This window comes from Panthera tigris, chromosome A2, assembly GCF_018350195.1.
Source record: "Panthera tigris isolate Pti1 chromosome A2, P.tigris_Pti1_mat1.1, whole genome shotgun sequence".
In the NCBI taxonomy this organism is placed as follows: Eukaryota; Metazoa; Chordata; class Mammalia; order Carnivora; family Felidae; genus Panthera; species Panthera tigris.
This window is the reverse complement of record NC_056661.1, coordinates 147,786,451-147,801,267: the sequence shown is the minus strand read 5'-3', so window position 1 is coordinate 147,801,267 and position 14,817 is coordinate 147,786,451. Positions and strand designations below refer to the sequence as shown.

Below are 14,817 nucleotides of genomic sequence, written 5' to 3'. Positions count from 1 at the left end.
GCTATGTGGGATGAACCAGTCCCCAAATCACCTATCATGCCCTTTATCCCAGGCTCCGTGTTAACCGATTTCATACTGGTGACACCTGCAACCCAAAAGAAAGCTCTGGGAGCCTGGGAAGGCACATCTGCCATCAGGTACAAGAGGAGTATCTGCACCATTCAGAGCAGCTTGTGGAGCTCAATCCATGATGTCTCCTGAGTTTTCTCACACACGAGACATTGATTAGATAGCCTCGAATCTAGTTTTCTGCAGCCCCATCCGAAGTTTCTCCTGAAGCGTTCCTAAAGAACACTCCTGAAGGCGTTCAATTATATGATCACGTCAATGTAAATTATGATGGTGTGCTTCATAAAAGCAACAGAGCTTATCATTCCTGATAGGGATGTACTTTCACGCAGCGAAGATAAAATAATTAGTGCCTGTTTTGTTGGCCGTGATACAGCTATTCTTTCTTCTGGACCCACGATGCCATTTCTAGCCACACGATGACCCCTGAGAATCTGACGACCCATATGAATACAGGGATTCTAGGATTCAGTTACAGCAACCTGCAAGCAGGAATTAGATTTGTTAATGACAACATATAGATAGGCTGGGATACGGTTGCTTTCATTTCCTTCACATTTACTTTCGACAGGAAAACACGTATTTACCTTTAAATAATAGCTTCCATGGATAAAGGAGAATACACCTAGATTGAATGCAGAACGTAGCATAGCAACCAAAGACATTTGGGTTTAGTGCAACGTGAGGGAAACAGACTGCTAATGTAATTAATTTCTTGTATGTTCTCAAAGAGTGAAGCTATCATAATCAATAATTCTTAAATTAATAAGTAACATAGTTAAATAATATAAATTTATGACTTGGGAGACGGCAGATGGGGGAGTAGCTAGCTGAACTGCTTATGTTTCATGGAATTCCGTTTCTTTTACTGCTTGAAACACCGCTAGGACCACAGACAGATCATTCCATTTTTAAGTTAAAATAGGAGGAAGTTCAAACCCATAAATCTATAGAATGCCAATTAGGCATATGACACATGTGCTTTTCAATCAGCACTTTTCCATCCAATCAGCAGCTCAGCCTTCTCCATTGACACAGTTCTGTATATATATATATATATATATATATATATATATATATATATATGAAAAGTTTCAGACTCATCAACTCTGAAACAGCTCTCAAAGAAACCTAGGCTTCTCATAATAGAAAGGTTCGACAGGTAACAACTTTAGAAAATAAAGACTATTATTTTTTTCTCATGTGTCAGTCATGATACTTTAACTTAAAAAAAAAAAATCAACGGAGTCTAGCTGGTGGTATTCTTGAGCTCTGTCACAGATGGGTTGAAAGTTGGCAAGATAATCATTCTATTAAATAATAATCATATACTGCCACCTTAGAAATATCTATTTCTAGCAGAGAAAAAGTTGTGTGCTGTAACCTTCAGCCTAACGATGAACCAAAGCAAATCTTCTTAAGAATGAAGGCAGTGCTGGAGAAATTATTAAAATATAATACAAAACATATAAGCAGAGCTATCCTCGTATGGCAAAAATTTCCTTCTAGAAATGAATTTTAAAAAGTCTCCTAATCTATTAGAAACTGAATATTTAGAATGTTTTCAGTCCAGTTATGTGTGACTAGGGATAAAAATGTAATAGCAGCCTGTCTCTAGTTTTCCTTAAGACTGACATTTAAAAGCGGCCTGAACCACACAATTTAGAACTTAATCATATATTGTCTTGAAATGTCAGTGCTGTTAAAAATAATATTAGTTTGATCTCTACTAGGAAGCAATCCAAGAACAAGTACCATCTTATACTTTTTCTTTATCTCCTGCATTATATAGAGGTGCTCAATTCCAATGACATGAATAAAGCACTTTTTCTATAAAAAGAGTATCATCCTGGTTTCAAAGTAAAGTTGTGCATTTAACATCGAACGCGTAACTCTTAACCACGTGTGAGTTACATATTACAAAGAAAACTTTCTAAAGCACGAAATACTCTGTTTGCTAAAACAGCTAATTAACCAAAAGGATATTTTAGCAGAGAATATTCAATATACATTTGAGAAGGTTACTAACATATATTTATGATTAATTTTCCTCAGAAAATCCTGTTAAAATAGACACAACAGGGGGAAAAAAAAAAAACAAGATTCTCTGGATGCTTTTCCTAAGTTGCCCAAAAGTTAATCACTAATTTCAGAGAAATGACTTTTTAAGGAAGGGAAAATATAATGTTTGATATGTTCAATACAGACTTTTAACTTTAAAAGGATTAAAAATCTGTATGGTATTATCTAAGAGCAAATGCAAGAGGAAAGGTGAAGATTTTATTTGAGAATACCTTGAGAGCAAAAGAAAACAAATGCAATCTCCCATAGAAGGAAGCATTAGTATTCCATGCTATCAATTATCACCAAGAATTTTCAGTATGGAACTTTCTACCACATTCCACAGAAATCTGGTCAACCAATGTTATTAGAACCACTGCTCTTTCTCTAAAATAAATAAAACTTAAACACACATGCACATACATATATATATATATATAAATAGAAAATCACTGAGCCTTATTGTAGGAAGAAGAAATATATATCTGCTTTCAAATAAGACGATTTCTATAACCCCTCTGTATTATTTACAATTCACAGTGACTTTTATATTCTTACAGCCTACTACAGATTTTCTTAGTGATTTATATTAGGCTCTTATATTAGGCTCAAATCATTGACCTCCTTAGTGGTTTTATATTAGGCTTTTGTATTAGGCCCTATTTATGGTTTATTCTCCTCCCCAAAAAGGTAACAATCCATCCCATGTATGTGTGTCATGATAAACTTAGAGAATGATGGGGGGGGGACACATGTGGACTTTACATAATGGAGACTTTACATAAAGGAGACTGATGAACAGCGGGTGATGCCATTATAAGGTACTTGTCGCACGGAAGAAAAATACATATAACTAAAGAACTCAACTAACCTCACAAGACAGAATTTTAAGTGGACAGATATTTCAAATGTCCCTATACTGCTCATTTGCTCAGAGCAAACACAAAGGCTAGTAGTTCACACGTGTAACGTTTTGTTGGCTCTTCTGTCATTATTGCTAAGAACATGTTTCCACAGTGTACATTTGTTAGGCTGTCAGCCGCTGTCAATAGCCCATGATGGTGGAGAATCAAAACCGTCTAGTCAAAAATAACTTTTAGAAGGAAAAACACTATTGTCTACGCTCGTGCGCGTTAGCTATTCTGGACATGGGAGACAGGCGGAGAGCTGAAGGTTGGGCGGGTACAGAGGTGGCGGTGGCCGTTGAAGCGGTCAACGTGACCCCTGACACTACTTCCCGCTCCACGCCTGTGCTGCGGTACCCTTCTGCCTCTTGGGTCACCAGCTTTCTCCTCAGACACGACGTTTACCGCCTCTCATCACTGTATGTGACACTTCCCTCTATTTCTTCGATTCCAGGGTACACGCTTTCTCACATCTTAACGTACTAAAATAGTTGTAACATCTCTAAAAGGAACTAGCAACAGTTGTCTTGTACGACAAATGTACACATTTAGGTACCTTTCCTTTTTCTTCCTAATCTTATATTTCTTAGTATCTTAGAGTTAAGAATAAGAATAGTAAAGCCTATTCCTAATTGAAGCTTTATTCCTCTTCCCTCCTTTCTGCTTTTCTCCCACCATCACCACCCCCCCCCCTTTTTGTCTTTTTTTCATATACTTGTTTCACAGGGAAAGCTGGTTTGTTCAACAAATCAAATGCATTGGACTAATTATCAAACCCTCACCCTTCTCAGGAGAAAGACTTAAAAGCGTCACAGCATTGTGAATATAATTAACACTATCGAATCATACACTTTAAAATGGCTAACATGGTACATTTTATGTTATGTGTCTTTTAACAATTACAATTTAAAAAAGAAAAAACAGCAAAAGCAAGCAAGGCACAAGGTCTCTCTGGAGTCATCCCGTTATATAGCTACACCTTCTCGACTCAAAATCATTGACCTCTTTCCATCGCGTCAATTAGCTGTGGGCTAAGCAGATCAACCCCCCTGACACGCAGTTAACTGGCCTCCTGCTGGAGACCCTACTGAAGATACATCAGAATTGGGGTTTCATTTCATGCTTAGCAAGGCAGTTTACTGATGGGCGGCCACCATCTAACCCCTCAATAAATGCCTGTAACTCTTTCTCTGACTCACGCCTTTTAAATAAAATATGCCTGGGGATGAGGACGAATATACAAAGAGAAAAAAAAAATTTCAATTCTATGAGTCTATCAAATGAAGAAAGGGAAAATCATCTGGTCAAGAACACAAGAAAGAAAATGTATTAAGTAAAATGTTAGCAAATTACCTGAGTTAATAAATATTTGTATTAATCTGTCTTGAATATATACTTTTAAAATCCCATTGAAGCTAACAAAAATGAGATAAAAAGAGGATCTTGACCTAAGCTGCAAGTCAATACAAAATCTTTGAGTAGAAATGAGAAACAACCATCAGCCTTTCAAGTCAAAATGTCAAGACGGTATTGGACCATAGTTCCCCGCAGTCTCATCCATAAGTGCAAGACAAAGAAACAACCCACCATGCTCAGACTCTGACCCACACACAACTCCTGTCAAAATCTTTAAAAACCTTGCACTAAATAGAAGGCTGATGGAATGGGGTTAAACCTACACCTTTCTGGTTCACATTTAATGCTGCACCACTGGAAGCAAAGCCAGTCCGCTTGCCTGGATGAGATGCAAAAAGCCTTCCCTACTCTTCCACTGTCCATACTCTCCAAATGAAACAAAACTGAGCGACATTCACGGGAGCACTTCTTGTACTATGTCCATTAGAAACAGCACTTCACAGGAAACAATCTGCAAGTGGGAGAGTCCTAGCAATGAGGCTCTGACAAATAGAATCCTCTTATGTAAAAGACTGTAGATAAGAACAAAAATAATCATGGAAAGTGCATCTGTATATTTTAATATGTCACCTTTTCTCTATGTACCAGGAAGTCAAGAGGAAATGAAGGTTGAAGATTCTATCTCAAGGAAACAGATTTGCATTATATGAAAACTAGGAACTGAGCTTGGCAGATATACACGTGACACTGAGTTTTAGCAGCAAAAACCCAGAAAATGATTTCCCGAGCACCCAAACATTTAAATAATAAGCTGAATAGCAGTCTTCATATTCTAACAGTCGGCAAACACGAAGTCTCAGATTTCCTCTCATTTGAGAATGAGTAAACGGAAAAAAGAAAAAGTAAGCAAGAGCAATTTCGGTAAACGAGAAACGAGAAAACGTCAATAAATGCTGGCATCTTCAGGAGCGTACAAGGACACACGGCCTCTTGTAACAATAAAAGGAATCTGTGAAGAGAAAACAGGCTGAAAGGAAAAGACACCAGGATAAGATAAAAAACGGACAATGGAAAGACACGAAGAATTGCAAGGAAAATAGAAATGCTCTAACAAAAGAGAAGCCTACAATAAGAGCAATAGGTTAATAATTTATGTTCCATAAAGTAAAATCAGAGGTGAGACACACAAATTTGAGAAGTACTCCCAAATGTAGATGGGAAAAAACAACAAAGATTGAGAACAGGTGATAGCCATCAAGACTAGAGAATATGGATTCAATCCAAGATGATAGAAACAAGACTTTTTTAAAAAGATGTGCATGTACACACACACACACACACACACACACACACACACACACACAAACACACACCATTTAGCAGATTTCCTTGCATTGGGGGAAAAATATGTGTAAGACAAAGGAATCTACCACGTTTTCGGGAGTGGGAGGGGGGAGAGTGACAATGAATTGACCTTTATCTAGTTAGATCTCATTTGTGATGTAAAATTAAAACAGGCAGAATAAAGAACTTCTAGGGATGCCTCAGTGGCTCAGTCCCTTACGCACCTGACTTCAGCTCAGGTCATGATTTCGTGGTTCATGAGTTCAAGCCCCGTGTTGGGTGGGCTCTGTGCTGACAGCTGGGAGCCTGGAGCCCGCTTCGGATTCAGGGTCTCCCTCTCTCTGCCCCTCCCTGCTCATGCTCTCTCTCTCTGTCTCCCTCTCAAAACTAAACCAAAATTAAAAAAAAAAAAAAAAAAAAAACAAACTTCTAAAAACAAAAATAAAATGAGGATAGCTCTATACTTTCTCCAACACTGTATGATAGAAGACTATGGAACACAGTTCATGGGTTTTTAAGAGAAAAGAGAGTGTCCCCTAAAAATTACCCTCACATTTAAAAAACATAAACTTGAGAGACTTCAGAAAATAAGGAACCAGTAGTTCTTGGGAGTACATTGGTTTCTTAGGGCTGTGCTAACAGATTAGCACTAACAGGACGTCTCAAAACAACAAAAACTGTTCTCACATTTCTAGAGAAATCAAGTACGAAATCAAGGTGTTGGCAGGACCACAGCTCTCTGAAGGCTCTAGGAGAGGACACTACCTCGCCACCTCCTAGTTTCTGGTGGTGGCTTGGAGACCCATTGCTTCAACCTCTGCCTCCAACATCACATGGCATCCTGTCTTTTTGCTCTGTATCCAAATTTTCCTCTTATAAGGACATAAATCTTTAGGTTAAAGCCCACCCTAATACCGTAAGATTTCATTTTAACCAGATCATATATGCAAAGACCTTATTTCCAAATAAGGTCACATTTATTATCCTATCTTCTTATCTTATGAACTTATCTTCTGGGGGTACACAATTCTATCTACAATGTCATGGTGGGGGGTGTTGGGGAGGTGTTCAGATACTCTAGGCTACCAAAGATGAGTAGAAATTGGGACTGAAAACATAAGGAAGTCATGACACAAAGGACTGGTGGGCTTTCCCAGCCCTAACATTAGTAACATGCCTGGGCTGGTGTAATGGAGGGCGTTGAGCAGTGTGGGCAGAAAACACCCCCCTGATAGGCACCTTTCCTCTTCCGCCCTTTACTGAGAATCACTTATTTTGACTCACAGTCAAAATATCTTAATCAGACACTTGGAACAATAGCAGTGTTATTCTTTCTACCACTAATAGTGGCTCAACTATTTTAAACACATTTGGGACAATATTCCAGGAGAAGCACTAAAATAGTAAGTGTATTGTTCTCTCTAAAAGAGAATAGCTACCTAGAGCAACATGATAGCTCCCCTTTTTTTGGCCTAGAAACTCGAGAAATAACTTCACATATTTCAAACTCATACTGAATTACTTGAATCATTAGGTTTCTTTAATGAACTCCTCTCTCATCTAGGTCCTATGACTACAACTGTATTATACATGCTTAAAAATAATTACGATATGACCTCAACTATGCTTTCAAAAATATTAAAAGTAAATAAACCTAAGTCAAAGTTAAAATTATCCCCAGGATATAGAATTCTGTGTGATTTTTAAATTATATGCTTTACATATATTCTCTGCTTTCTAAACATGTCTTTACTGAACATACAACTACATTTATAAACAGAGTAAAATGGCTTATTTAAATAAGTGCATAGAATTTTACATTCCCAATACGACGCTGATTTTATGATTTTTAATGAAGTAAAAATTTGGAGAAGGAAATTCACTGATATATAAACAACAGTTATTTCTAGGTGCGGGGAACATGGAAAACTTAACTTTCTTCCATTTCTGTATTTCTGAAATTTTCTATAATGAGCAGGCCTTATTCTTGTAATAGGAAATAATAATATAAGAAGAAAATGGGGAGGGGGACTTCCCTGGAAGACTGCAGGAAGAGCAGACTGAACCCATCGTCCTTTCCCATCTGTAAGATCTATGCACACTAGTTGGGGGAAAAGCAACAAGAAAACTCTGACTGCCTAAAACACTATATAATAGCAAGGAATCAACATTGATGTGTTCATGCCTCAATATGCTTTAGAAAATGATGTATCTTCTAGAACATAATCATAGGGAGCCAAATGCATCTGAATATAAAAAATGATGAAATGCTTACTTGACACGGCCAGACTCACTTAAAAATGGGAACAGAAGCTGTCAAAGTAAACCCAAAACTCTTTTTCCCCTTTAGTTCTTGATTCGTGATTAAAAATCCAACAGTAAACCTGTCAAAATGTTCCTGGGACTGCAAAGAGCTAAATAAAATTTATGTAAATGTAACTGCAGCCTCAGGAGGACAGGTGGAAAGTGTGAGAAACATGCAACTTTAGAAAGTTAACATAGTAAACTGAGGCTGAGTTCTAGGCCGATTCTCACTGCCAGAACTTGAGTTTTTCCACTTTACAGTTTATCACTCCACATTCTCAAAATAGTCCCAAATCAAGAATATCATCACTGTTCATCTGGGAAAAAGGAGAAGTGGTCCTTATTCCTCTCAGTTTCTATGGGGTTCAGATATCTAATCCATGGCTTCCAAAATTATCTGCGAGGCTGGATCAGTTTTGATACTATTAAAAAAACACAAAAAGTAAAACTTAAAAAACACTAAGATAAAAATCAAAGCTCCCAATTCATTTTTATTATTCAGACTTATAAAAGTACTTTGTGCAATCACCTAGAGTTTCTAAATGCATAATCTCATTTCTAAGCTTCTTTTGTCAAGAATAGGTGACTGAGCAAAATGACCCTGGTCTAGAACCATGCCTTGAGTATCACTAGTCTGGGCAAGCTAGAAGCAGGTATGTTCTCACCAGGTAACAGTGAGCAAACTAGAGAAAAAGCCACCTGCATTTTACAGATAAATCTGCATTAAAAGCTGGGAGCAACCATTCAAACTACCATCAAATCACCAGAGAGAGCTTTCCAGCACAAAGACAAAAGCTTATCTCTCAATCCTAAAAACTGGACAATGTGCCCTTTTAAAAAAGTTTTGTTTTTTTTTAGTTTTTATTTACTATGAGAACAGAAGAAAGAGCTCGAGAGGGGTAAGGGCAGAGAGAGACAGAAGAGAGAATCCCAAACTGGCTTTGCGCTGTCAGCGCAGAGCCCGATGAGGGGCTCGAACCCACAAACTGTGAGATTGTGACCTGAATGGAAATCAAGAGGTGGCTACTTAACCAACTGAGCCACCCAGGTGGCCCTAAATAAGAAATGGAAAGTTTTATTGCCAGTTTTTGGTTGTCATCTTATTGGGCTGGAGGGAAGAAAAGGTTGGCCGAGCTTCACTGGCCTCATGGCAGAGAGAATGCTGATGCCAGAGAACGAAAATGTAACACCTTCACACTCACAACCGGAGAAGGAAAGCAGTCACGGTAAGAGGAGGGGCTCTGCGTGAGATTCTACTGGCAAAGAAAAGAGACGACTTCCTTACCAGTGTCATTAGAAAGGAATTACCAGGGGAGTATAAAAAATGCGTTATCAGAGCACCTGGGTAGCTCAGTTGGTTAAGTATCTGACTCCCGGTTTCAGCTCAGGTCATGATCTCACGGTTTCAGGAGTTTGAGCCCCACATTGGCTCTGCGCTGACACTGTGGAGTCTGCTTGGGATATTCTCTCTCTCTCTCTCTCTCTGCCCCTCCCCTACTCAAGCTCTCTCTCAAAATAAATAAATTTAAAAAAATTAAAAATATATATGTTATCACCACCCACACCTCTAGAGCAGGGCCTGGGTATAAATAAGGTTGGCTTGGGGCACCTGGGTGGCTCAGTCAGTTAAGCATCTGACTTCAGCTCAGGTCATGATCTCATAGTTCATGAGTCGGAGCCCCACACTGGGCTCTGTGCTGACAGCTCAGAGCCTGGAGCCTGCTTTGGATTCTGTGTCTCCCTCTCTCTCTGCTCCTCCTTCACTCATGCTCTGTCTCTCAAAAATAAATAAATGTTAAAAAAAAAAAAAACTTTAAAAATAAATAAATAAAATAAAATAGGTTGGTTTAACTCCCCAGGATAATTCTAATATACAGTCCAGGCTGAGAACCACTGAGGACTGACGTAACGAAGAAGAACCCCAGCACAGAAATTAAGCCTTGGTTTCTAAGACTTGCCCTAACAATGTTCAGTTGTGTTGCTCTGTACAAGTTGCTTGAGAGTCCAAAGCCTTACTCTACACAATAGCAAGGGAATGAGTACATATAACACTCTCGTACCTCATGGGGGATTCAGAACCTCAGATGTGTGTTAACCGTAGAGCACTCTACACGTGTTCCAGCAATCCTTTTCAAATACAATATTTACTAAGAGAGAGATTTCAGGGACTCTTAATAAATCTGAAGATCAGAAACCTATGACTGCATATGCACACTTGAGTAGATTCTATAATGAGTTTAGGAAAATTTCAATTTGTCAGAATGTAAGCTGAAAACTTTGAGAAATGCTGTCATTTAGAATCAAATATATGGTAGGAGGAACTTGGCAATCAGTACACATATGATTCAGAAACACACAAAAAAATACATGCACACAGGAAATCATATTCATGTCTCCAAAGATGTGTCTAATTTGTAAAAATCTATTCTGTTTAAAATAAGATGTTTTAGGGGCACCTGGGTGGCTCAGTTGGTTGAGCACCCAACTCTTGATTTCAGCTCAGGTCACGATCTCAGGATCGTGGGATTGAGCCCCACGTTGGGCTCTGTGCTGAGCGTGGGCGCTGCTTAAGATTCTCTTTCTCCCTCTGCACCTCCCTCACACACGTGCACTATAAATAAATAAATAAATAAATAAATAAATAAATAAATAAATAAAAATGTTTATGTGCAGTTCATCTCTAAGCACACAGACATGATTTTAAAAAGCCTCTAAAAAGTGTGAGTTTGAGATCTCATCTAGTCCTGTGACTTTAAAATACAATCTATCTGCTGAAACCTCTCAATCTATCAGCCCAGACCTCTCTTATGAGTACCCAGAAGCATAACCCACCTGCCAGCTCCATATCTCACGTCTCACAGACACTACAAACTTAAAATGGCCCAACAAAACCCCAATTCTCATCTCCCTTTCCCTGATCTTAATGTGGCTCTTTCTCATCATTCAGGACTAAAATGTCATCTCTTCAACCAGAGCTTGCTGACCATCGGAGCCTGAAGAAGACACCTCCAGAACAAACCACACCCTGAAGTGGTGTTCCTTTATCTTATCTTTCTCATAAGAATTCATCAGGAAGGAAATTAGTGTGTGTGTGTGTGCGCGTGCACGAGCGCATGTGTGTGCATGGATGGATGGATGAGTTTATTGTCTCCATCTCCAGGATTCTGTTGTTCATTGCTGTAGCCGTGGTATGTAAAACAGTACCTGGTACAGAGTCAGTCCGCAATAAATATTACTCTCCAACTAACTACGTGTCCCAATAGAGGCATTTTGAAGAAGGGAAATTCAAGAAGATGACTAGAAAAGGAATAAACTACCCACAAATGGTCAGGCTCTTTTAAAGATTTCCTCCTTTTCATCCCTGATACTCCATGTACACGTATAAAGACATTCACTCTGATGCAGCAAAGTCCTCCAAGCTCTACGTGGTATTTTATGCTTTGATCCCTCCATTTCTGGTCTCCTTGGTCCATTATACTAACTCTCACCCAGAATCTCCCTTGCCCCTTTGAACTAAAAATTCCTTTGGCTACCAGCTTGACTCTATAATTTGGCTTTTCCTGAAGACAACACTCAGATCAAACCCTTGGCCAACAGCAGTCAGTGAGTGAACTTACACTCTACTCTGATGCAGACCTGGTTCTCAGCATACCTTCTTGACTAAGATACCAGTAGACTCAGTTCTCCTGGGAACAAAAGAACAGGAAGTGATTGTAACTCCCTGAACCACACAGTTCCTGGGTCTGTCATTTGTCCTTGGCCCTGGCACAATGGTCAAAATAAAGGAAATACTCCATCACAAGCTTCCTTGATCTGGGCACCATCTTCTTGCCACAAATACTTCTTGTACAGTTTGAGCTTTCCGTGCACAGAGGATAACACCTCACTTAGCTACCACTTTGCACTTTGAGGAGCCACTTTCCAGCTGACCTTTCTGGGCATATAACTTTGAGAGATAAGGATGAAGCCCCAGGGCCCACAGTAGCAGGCTTGGTTCTGGCCCCTCAGTGCAGCCAGGAAGATGGGGGGATTCTTCCTGAGGGCCACTCATCCCACCCACTGAGACCCCTAAGGGGCAAGCCAACAGGCAGGAAACTGAATCTGTAGGGCAGCAGAGACAAACACTCACCCAGTGTATCTGCTGGATTCTGCACCCTTAACCAAAGGAAGGGTCATTGAAAAGTTTATGATATTTGTGTTTCCACCACCAGAAGCAAGTGACAAGACTCAGGTGCAACTATTACGCACTTCACAGACCGAGTCCTGACGTATCCAAGCTTACCCAGCTGCTCTTTGGTCAAGAAAGTGGAGCTGAGCCCGCACTCGGTACACCACACGAGAGTTTACCAAGCGGCAGGTGTGCTAGTGTTCAACTTTCCCCTCGGGGTGGGCCTCTCCTGCTAGAATTTCCTGCAAACCCATCCTCCTGCATCCACCACTACTTGCATTTCCTACACCAGGTCCAGCCTGGACAAACACACACAACCTCTGGAAGATTGTCTGAGGACAAAAGCTGCGGCACCACCTCAACAAGGAAATGAATGGCCTTCCAACTAACTCAATGCCTCCATCCACATCAACTACGGCATCTCACTCCACCACCTGCCCAGACCCCCCAGCCCCACAGACACGCACTTTCTACTACAGATACGTTACCATTACGCTCCTCTCTGATCAATGGTGTTTGCCCTTATCTTTACCCTGGTCAACCTTATCACCCTTCGCTCCAAGCTTCTGATTGGACCGCCATCATCTCAAACTCGAATGGGTTTAAAACCATTCATCTTCTCTTTATTACAAATAGTCCTGCCATTCTCCTAGTTACACAAAGCTTGGTCAGCTTTGATTTATTCCTTTCCCCAATAACCAGCCAATCTTCAAGTCCCTCAAATGTTTTCTCCTTGTGGTCAAAGTCAATGTACTCCCACCCCTCCATATGTCTGTTCATTCACTAACCCTTCCCTCATAAACCCTTCCTTATCTATGAGGCTCTCTCCTTTAGCTTTATAAACAGGCTCAAATCCCATCATGTTCAAGCTCTCCGGTGTCCCTCCCCCAGCCCCACTACACTGAGGACTCCCTCCTACTTCCATAGTGCTTCAGCCCTGCTCCAACACTTAGCACATCCTGTTATCACAATTTATATGACTGACTGCCTACTGGTGAGTGCTCTCGAAAAGCAGAGGTTCCAGCTTTTCCAACTTTAAATCTCCACAGTATAATCAATTTCAATAAATGTTTACTAAGCGAATAAATTCTCCCTATAAATCTTCTCTAATAACTACCCATTTCTATTCTCACTGTCCTTACAGAGGGGTCTTTTGAATCGGCCTTGAGTCTCGTCCCCTCCAGTGTATCATGAAAACCACATCCCACATCCTTTCTAAGACAATAATTTCATCGTATCAATTCCAGAGTTTAAAAAAAAAAAGAAACATACATAGTGCGCACACACACACACACACAAATACAACAGAAATCCTCCAATGGTTTCCCGCTCCTGATGTCAGGAGTCGTGGGCAGGTTGATCATCACTAATAACAGATCTGGGCAGAATTTCGAAGGTGGTTCGTAAGAACTCAGCCGGCAGAGCTGCTCTCTGCTCTGCTCTGCTCCGGGCTTTCATCTCAGGAATATCCATTAGTACTGTGTTTGCTCACATGCACACACGTGTACAGACCTACACAAAGGCTCGGAGGTTTTGGTCAGAATTAGCCCCCCTGTACCATTCACAAGCCCAATCCCTTAGAGGACGGGTTCGAGCTTTACAGGGAATGATAAATGTCTCTTTAAGATGTTAGAAACTCTTGCTCCGTAAAATATAAACTGAACGTCTTTAGCTGGGATTTCTAGGTGCTCTATGACTCAGCCTCAGCCTACCTGGACAGGGTTCTCACTCATACATGTCTTCCACATACAGCCTCCCTCCCAACTCATGCAGTACAGTCCCCCCACTGACACACTCCTTGCCCTCTCCCACCTCTACCTGTGCGGGCACTGCTCCCCCAGACCTCACTTGCTTATTCCTCTGCCACACCGCTTCCATCTTGATGCATTTCCCAACAACTCCGTAATTTCTCCTTTCCTTCAACTCCCCTGGTACTTGGAGTCCATATCACTGGTTTGGCACTTACCACTATAGCCGTTAAAGTTACAACTTCTGAAATAGAAGATTTCAACCAAAATGTCCCAGTAGTACTAAAATACTTCGAGTCAAATCATGAACATTGATGCCCAAATGTAGCATAAGAAGTTAATTCTAAGGCTAAAAATGCCTGAAAGGGAGAGGGAATTGAATGGGCAGCCAGAGGTAGAGATAAAGGTAGGAAGAATAACAAAGTGAGAGCCTTTATAAAAGTACAGAGTTGATTCTGGTACTTTCCTCTGCATCCCTTAATATATCACTCAGAACAGTAAGACTCAGTAAAAAGCAGGAAGAGAAATGAGACAGCCCTTGTAGTTTTCAGAAACTACAATTTTTTTTTTTAAGTTTAAAAGGTAGTTGATAGTACCTATGCAAGACTCTGGCTTGGGAAGAGTTAAAGTGTGGGGGTGCGGGGGGTGGGGGGTGGGAGAGGGTTGCCAGCAAGTGATTATTCAATTGAACCACTAAACTTGTTTTTTAAAAATGCTTTTAAATGAACACATTTAATTAAAAGGAAAAAAATAAATAAAGAGGTTGTAACTCATGAGAAGCATTGTGCTAACTTGAGTTTGGTTTCTTTGAGCTGTCTGAACTGAGTGATAGATGTAAGAGTTACCCACTGAGTTATAGTCA

General features: G+C 40.1%; 1 protein-coding gene across 5 annotated transcripts in view; it reads right to left on the bottom strand.

Annotated features, from left to right (window-relative positions):
* EXOC4 (exocyst complex component 4) overlaps positions 1-14,817 on the bottom strand; it is a 745,858-nt gene that overhangs the window by 568,591 nt on the left and 162,450 nt on the right. The window lies entirely within an intron of this gene.